The sequence below is a fragment of the Macrobrachium nipponense genome, chromosome 14, assembly GCF_015104395.2.
Source record: "Macrobrachium nipponense isolate FS-2020 chromosome 14, ASM1510439v2, whole genome shotgun sequence".
Classification (NCBI taxonomy): domain Eukaryota; kingdom Metazoa; phylum Arthropoda; class Malacostraca; order Decapoda; family Palaemonidae; genus Macrobrachium; species Macrobrachium nipponense.
The window spans coordinates 54,729,375-54,736,564 of record NC_087207.1 but is presented as its reverse complement, the minus strand read 5'-3'; the positions used below and the strand labels follow the sequence as shown (position 1 = coordinate 54,736,564).

The following is a 7,190-nucleotide window of genomic DNA, read 5'->3' as shown; positions in this document are numbered from 1 at the left end:
TTTTTCTTGATTTTTCGCTTCCTCTTCCTGGTTTTCTTCTTCCTCTACCTCTTCGTCTTATTCTTCTTATCTGTAGAAATGATAGTTTCTAAACCACGCTTCCGGTCTCCAGCCTCCAGCCAAGGCCCATCTGAAAAACCTCGCGTTAAAAAAAAGAAATAAATAAATAAATAAGAGCTTTATTGGAGAAACATTCCAGCGGCTTTTGTGAGCCCATCGGGACACAATAGCCCGGTCGTAATTTGGCCGCTACGCCAAAGGGTTCGTAACAAAGGTGCGTCGGCTTGCGTGCGCGCGCAGGCGCCTCGCTGGAAATAACCGGAAGCACGAATTAAGGCCAATTCTTGGAAGTTGAGATTATTCCTGCTTGAACGATCTTTAAAAGGATGAGTTCAGGAACGCTTTCTTCAGTTGTGAGTTGGACGTTCGGGAAAGAAGACCTCCCGTTGGATATCAGTCAAATCTGTCAAGGTTTTCGACGCTTGAAAGTTGACCCACTTGAAGTTCGACACCGAGGACTCGTTGCTAAGTTGACGTAGCTGAAGTTGATAACCGAAGATTCGTCACACTTTAGAAGTTTATTTAGCTCCGAACTACTTCACTTGTGATAAAGGTAAGGTATGGTTTTCGATAAAGATTATAAAACTTACGAAAAGGGTTACATAGTGTCTAGATTAGAAGAGAATATGACATTACTTGTGTGTATATTTTTTTCTTAGCATCTTATGTGTTTATTCAACGCAGTTTACTGACTTGTTCTAAAATGCTGTCTGATGTTGATTTTTGGAGGTTTAATTATTTCATGGATGATGATGACAAAATACTTCCCTACTAGAATCTACAAAACATTATTTGAAAATTTTTATTGGCATATTTTTAAGTATTGCATGGCAAAAAATTACATTGGTTCATATGGAACAAGCCAACAGGGCCATTGACTTGAAATTAAATCCTCAAAGAATATGACGTTCATTGCAAAGAAATAGCAGAGGGTAATATGAAATACGGAAAGAAGGGGTCAGTTATTAGAAAATAATAAAAGTTAACAAATTAATAAATAATTAGGTAAAGATGTAAGTAAATTATTAAAACATATGAGGAGATAGTTTTACAGTAATAATACGTTGCATCTCCGCTTGAACATTTTTTATGGCAAAGATAATTAATTACTCAAATGATTGTCAATGAATGTCACTAATAATATTCATGGTGATTATTGATTCCATAGAATCGGGAGGCAATAATAATAATAATAATAATAATCGTAATAATAATAATAATAATAATAATAATCATAATAATAATAATAATAATAATAATAATAATCACAGGTATTTATGACATTATTAATGATTTTACAAACTGCTCTCACGAACATAATAATAATAATAATAATAATAATAATAATAATAATAATAATAATAATAATAATAATAGCCGTTATCCCGGATTTATGATGATAATCTTAGGGACAATAGTTCCCACGTGAGAAACTTTGATGAAATTATCAAAGAATAATATAATTATTCCCACGGATTTTTCTTGAAATTGTGGATAGGAAATAAATATCTGATAGAACGAAAAGGAATTTATCGATAAAATTATCATGTGATTATTGATAATAATTACTTACACATATTCATGGTTAGAATATCAATTACCGGGATGAATTCTGCCACAGACTAATGAAACTGTCAATAATACAACTGATCTCTTTGAGAAAGTTATGATAATCATAATACTTCAATATCTCTTTGATAAGATTAATAATTATAACGATTATTTTTTCTAGGCATGTATGATGAAATTCTTACTAATAAGAATAATTACTCTCACAGATGTATGCTGTTTTATAATGTTTCTAATTGCTTCCAAAAAAAGTTATATATATCTACAATGAAGTCACCATTTCTCTCATAGATTTATGGTTAAAATAATAGCAATGCATTAATTTATATGTAATTTTATAATGAAGAACATATTAACGATAATAACACATTTACAAATATCTATGATGAACCCATTATTACTCCAATTGATTTATGGTTAAAAACATGACGATACATAATTTATATATAATTATATAATGGAAAACATTTGAACGATAATGACAGACAGTTTCAAACATCTATCATGAATATGATGAAATCATTATTTCTTCAATAGATTTTTGGTGAAAATTATCATGAAAAATAACTTTCTATAGAAAATCATATCACTAATAATGACAGACATTTACAAACATCTATGATGAATATGATGAAATCATTGTTTGTCCAAAAGATTTATTGCAAAATTATCATAAAAAATATATGATGGATATGATGAAATCATTATTTCTCCAATAGCTCCATAGTAAAATTATCATGACAAATAACTTCATATAGAAGATCATGTCATTAATAATGACAGACATTTACAAACATCTATGATGAATATGATGAAATCATTATTTCTCCAATAGATTTATTACAAAATCATCATAAAAAATATATGAAGAATATGATGAAATCATTATTTTTCCAATACCTTCATAGTAAAATTATCATAACAAATAACTTCACATAGAAGATCATATCACTAATAAGGACAGACAGTTTCAAACATGTATGATGAATATGATGAAATCATTATATTTCTCCATTAGATTCAAGGCGAAAATGATGACGATTATAATTATTGCTCTCTAACAGATGAAGACCCTTTTCTACATCCTGATTTTACTCGTGGCGATTGGCACACTGGTCTCTGCTATGCCTCAGAGTCACTTTACCGGATTCAGGCACACTTCCAGGCAAAGAAATGTGAGTTTTTTCTTTGTTATTTATGTTTTTGTTTGTTTTGTTTTTGTTTTTCTTGCGTTGATCTGTTCTCTCTTTATTTCAAGCTAATGTTACGGGAGTTTATTTCTTATTTGTTGGGTCTTATTATTTTTGGAAAGGTAGATTGTATATTTTTGTATATTTGTGTGTTTTACTTTTGTATATATATATATATATATATATATATATATATATATATATATATATATATATATATAGGAGGATTGTATATTTTTGTATACTTGTGTGTTTACTTTTGTATATATTATATATATATATATATATGTATATATATACATATATATATATATATATATATATATATATATATATATATATATATAAAACAAAACAAAACACACAATGTACAATCCACCTTTCAAAAAGCAAACATAGAACAAATAAGAAATATAGTCCCATAACATGGCCTTGAAATAAAGAGAACAGGTATATATATATATATATATATATATATATATATATATATATATATATATATATATATAATTATATAAAGCTGAACATTATCTGGACATGCCCTTGTTTTTCGAGAGATAATCTGCAACATTGAAAACAATCATCCAACTCAACTCATTTCATTTCCTGTTTCAGAATGGACAACGAAGCCGTATTGGGAGAAACATCAGGTGAGTCTCTCTCTCTCTCTCTCTCTCTCTCTCTCTCTCTCTCTCTCTCTCTCTCTTCTCTCTCTCTCTCGGTAAGATCTGGTATGAAGACATTTCAAGCCTTGCAAAATACGCTTTATTATTTGTGTACATTACAAAATCAAAAGCGAATGAATAGATAAACTATTAAATGATTTCGGACAGTTAATGTAATCCAGAAGTTACTGCGTCTTAATGAATATGTAAATTAACGAGTAAATGAACTCGAGATAAAAATAAACAAGAAAAAACATATGAGAAAAGAAAATGAAAATACGTGTTTGAATGTTTTTTTGCAGGAGTGAAGGTGTCTTGAACGTGGAAGACAACTTGCAAGCAGTACAATTTACGTAAAATTAGCGCCATTTTTATACCGGTAAGTACAATTTACGTAAAATTAGCGCCATTTTTATACCGGTAAGTAAACCACTTATATAATTCTTTCCTCACTCAGGAAACTGAAGTGTAAATGCTGGAGGATTAATCATGTATACAAATTCCGTCACAATCTAAAGTTTCTTATGTTTTGTCATAATATTGGTGTTTCAAATTCAGGAAACTGGGGTACAAATGCTGGATGATTATTACATAATAATATAATAAGACTGCTTAAGTTACAAATTAAAACACCGTTTTTGCATTTCGTCACGTAATGCAAGTTTGCTTTAACGGTATTACTGACAGTAGGCATAAAAACAAATAACACAGACTGGGGGAAACAGATGTATAACTCCTTTCGGGGAGATGGAGCAGTAAGTTGATTTTTGGGGGGGAAGACGAAGTAATTCAAATGAAGCCTACTTTATAATTGTTTAACCACCATTGGTCATCATACGGCACATGCTGGCGTATTCAGAGACGCTATGCATAGCGAACAAAATGCAGTGGTATTCAAGAACACTACAACTTTGATCAGAGATTGATTCTATTTTCTAACTATAGCTAACACCACATTCCCCCTTTTTTGTCTTTCAGTGCTGCAGTATCGAAGGACTTGAAATTCGTGCCATTTGACGATCCATAAGGCGCCATCTTTCTACCTGAGGATGGCTATCTTGTGGCCGAAACGTTTAAGTCGCTCGTCCGTATTTCTGTATTATCCCTGTGAAATTGTGAAATGACTTGATAGGGTCGATTAACAACCTGTAAAAAACTGCATCGTTTGTGATATAATTATCTTTTTTTACAAAACGAACTTGTTTTCTTATCATTTGTGATTATATTTGGTATCGAAAGGTGTCAGACGTATGGGAAAAAGTAAGGTAGCCATTGTTTCCAGTAGATGAAGAATATATAAGACTATTCAGAATAGGTTCTGTTATATAAAAGAGCAATGTGACAAGGAGCCATCCGGCATATTCGAATGTACTGGCCAAATCTGGAAGGGTCTTGTAAAACTCTATAGTGATTGTGTCTCAACGAGGCGTTGGCGCACCGAGGACTTATTAAGCTATTTGAGAGTCAGCCATTGGTTTACAAATACGGGAGAGAACACCTAGGCGACATGCATAGCTACCAAATCGGCCTCACCCTCCACTGTTTTATTAATACGGAAAGGGTATTATGAAGGCTAGCAAAGGTGATAATAATCGCAGATTTGCAATAACACCCAGGATGATGAAGGAGCCAATACTTTTTGTTTTTTCTTCCATTCCTTAGGTTTCTGTAGATAAAGGAATATATATATATATATATATATATATATATATATATATATGTATATATATATATATATATATATATATATATATATATATATGTTATATATATATATATATATTACATATATACACGTGCATTAAGCTACAAATGTCCCTCAATATCTAATTCCTCCTTTAATATCTAATTCGTTCTACCTCGGAATTAACGCATTTTCGTATAATGTTAACCGAAGGGGAATTTTTTAGTCGATAAGAAGTTCGTCGGCTCATGGGCGCGAACCACGAAACCACGAATTCAGGACGTACAGATCAGACGAGCCGACGAATTGCATATCAGCTATAAAATTCTCATTCGGTTAACATTTATGAAAATATATTATAATTCCGAGGTAGAACGAATTAGATATTAAGGGACATTTGTAACTTGACGCGTATATATGGATCACGGTGATGTGATCAACTCATCATTGTATTATATATATATATATTATATTATATATATATATTATATATATATATAGATACATATATAATATACATATTATACATATATACATATATATATCATATTATATATATATATATATATTAGCTTCCTCCTTGACAGGATTCGAACCAGTGCAGAGAGGTTCCAAATGCCTGTTTATTTTTGCCCTTCAAATGGGGTGGGAACAGAAGGGAACACACTCCTTGTTTCCAAGAAAACACCTGTGGGTGAGGTTGCGAGCCCTACCCTCTTTTTCTAGCCCCAGCGGATGATACAGAAACCTAACATCTTTATCCAACCAGACCTGATGGTAATTGAAATGATATATCAAGACTAGCTGGAGTTGCACTCCCAGAAAAGAAATTAACGCCGAGATGGAAATCATAGAAAGAGAAAGACCAAAAAATAAAAAGAGTGAGGTTAACCATCGAAGGAAGCCACCGTTGCGCCTCTTAAAGAAAGGAAGATTATATAACATTCAGGAGACTAACCTTGTTTCTCTTGTCGACTGGATTAAATTGAATTTGAGGCTGTGGGTTTAATCTTGCGTCTCTCTCTCTCTCTCTCTCTCTCTAATAATACGTGGAGAAACATAGCCATGAATACGTTGAAGTCCTTTTTAGAAAATTAACATCCTTCATAAAATACAATAATAAAAACAAATTAACTCTTACTCTTACATCGGCAGCCCGACGGTTTCTGTTCTGTCCCACATTACCCGAAGCTGCAAGGTAGTTTAAAATAGTAGCATAGATTATCCAAAAGAATTATTGTTACACAGGGCACTTGCAGTGTTAAAAAAAGGCTGATTTTGAACTATGTATATATGTATGTATGTATGTAAAGAATTGTTTACAAATTTTGAGGACAAGTTCTCACTAGGGTCAAATCAAGCTACTATAAATAATTTTTAATTCATCAATAAATCCCAGAACCCAAGAAGGAATTTAATCGTAATTATTTTTACAAAACTGATAAAATTCATGCAATCAATCAAGCAGTGTCCCCTTCTTCCTCTTCACAAAAATCAAGATGAATATATTTAATCAATTGAAAAAGTTTTAATTTTCGTCTCTGGCTGTTTAAGTCATTCATTCATCTGCGTCTATTTTTGTTTCAAGTCCAATTTGTTGCCATAAATCACAAATCACAAATCACAAATGTCACAACAAACAAACCCCTTGGCTCAAATAAAAACACTCATCTGGCAACACTGACTGCCATCTGCAATTGCCTCACTTAATATACCTAAATTGTTAATTAATGCCCGCGGTATGCATCGGGGTATTGTCATTCGAATACCAACGCCCAAATGATGTCGTAATTGCCTTCCTGGCACGGGGCATTGCGCAACACATGACTAATTTCACGGGTACTGGATCCGTCTAGAAAGCTGAGTAGGTTGTGAGGTAATTGGGTACTGACTGACACAGGAGGGTGGGCATGTGGGTATCTAAAGGAAACCTGTAGGTGGGAGGGAAGATGGGAGTACCCAGATGTGTCCTGGGTATCTACTGACACAGGAGGGCGGGCACGTAGGTATCTATAGGAAACC

General features: G+C 32.4%; 1 long non-coding RNA gene across 1 annotated transcript; it reads left to right on the top strand.

The window, feature by feature from the left end:
* The first annotated feature begins 415 nt into the window (after nt 1-415).
* Nucleotides 416-4,653, top strand: LOC135226114 (uncharacterized). Its single transcript, XR_010317169.1, has 5 exons — nt 416-613; nt 2,694-2,804; nt 3,435-3,469; nt 3,787-3,863; nt 4,463-4,653. It is a non-coding gene; the product is annotated as an uncharacterized LOC135226114 (long non-coding RNA).
* Nucleotides 4,654-7,190: the final 2,537 nt, after the last annotated feature.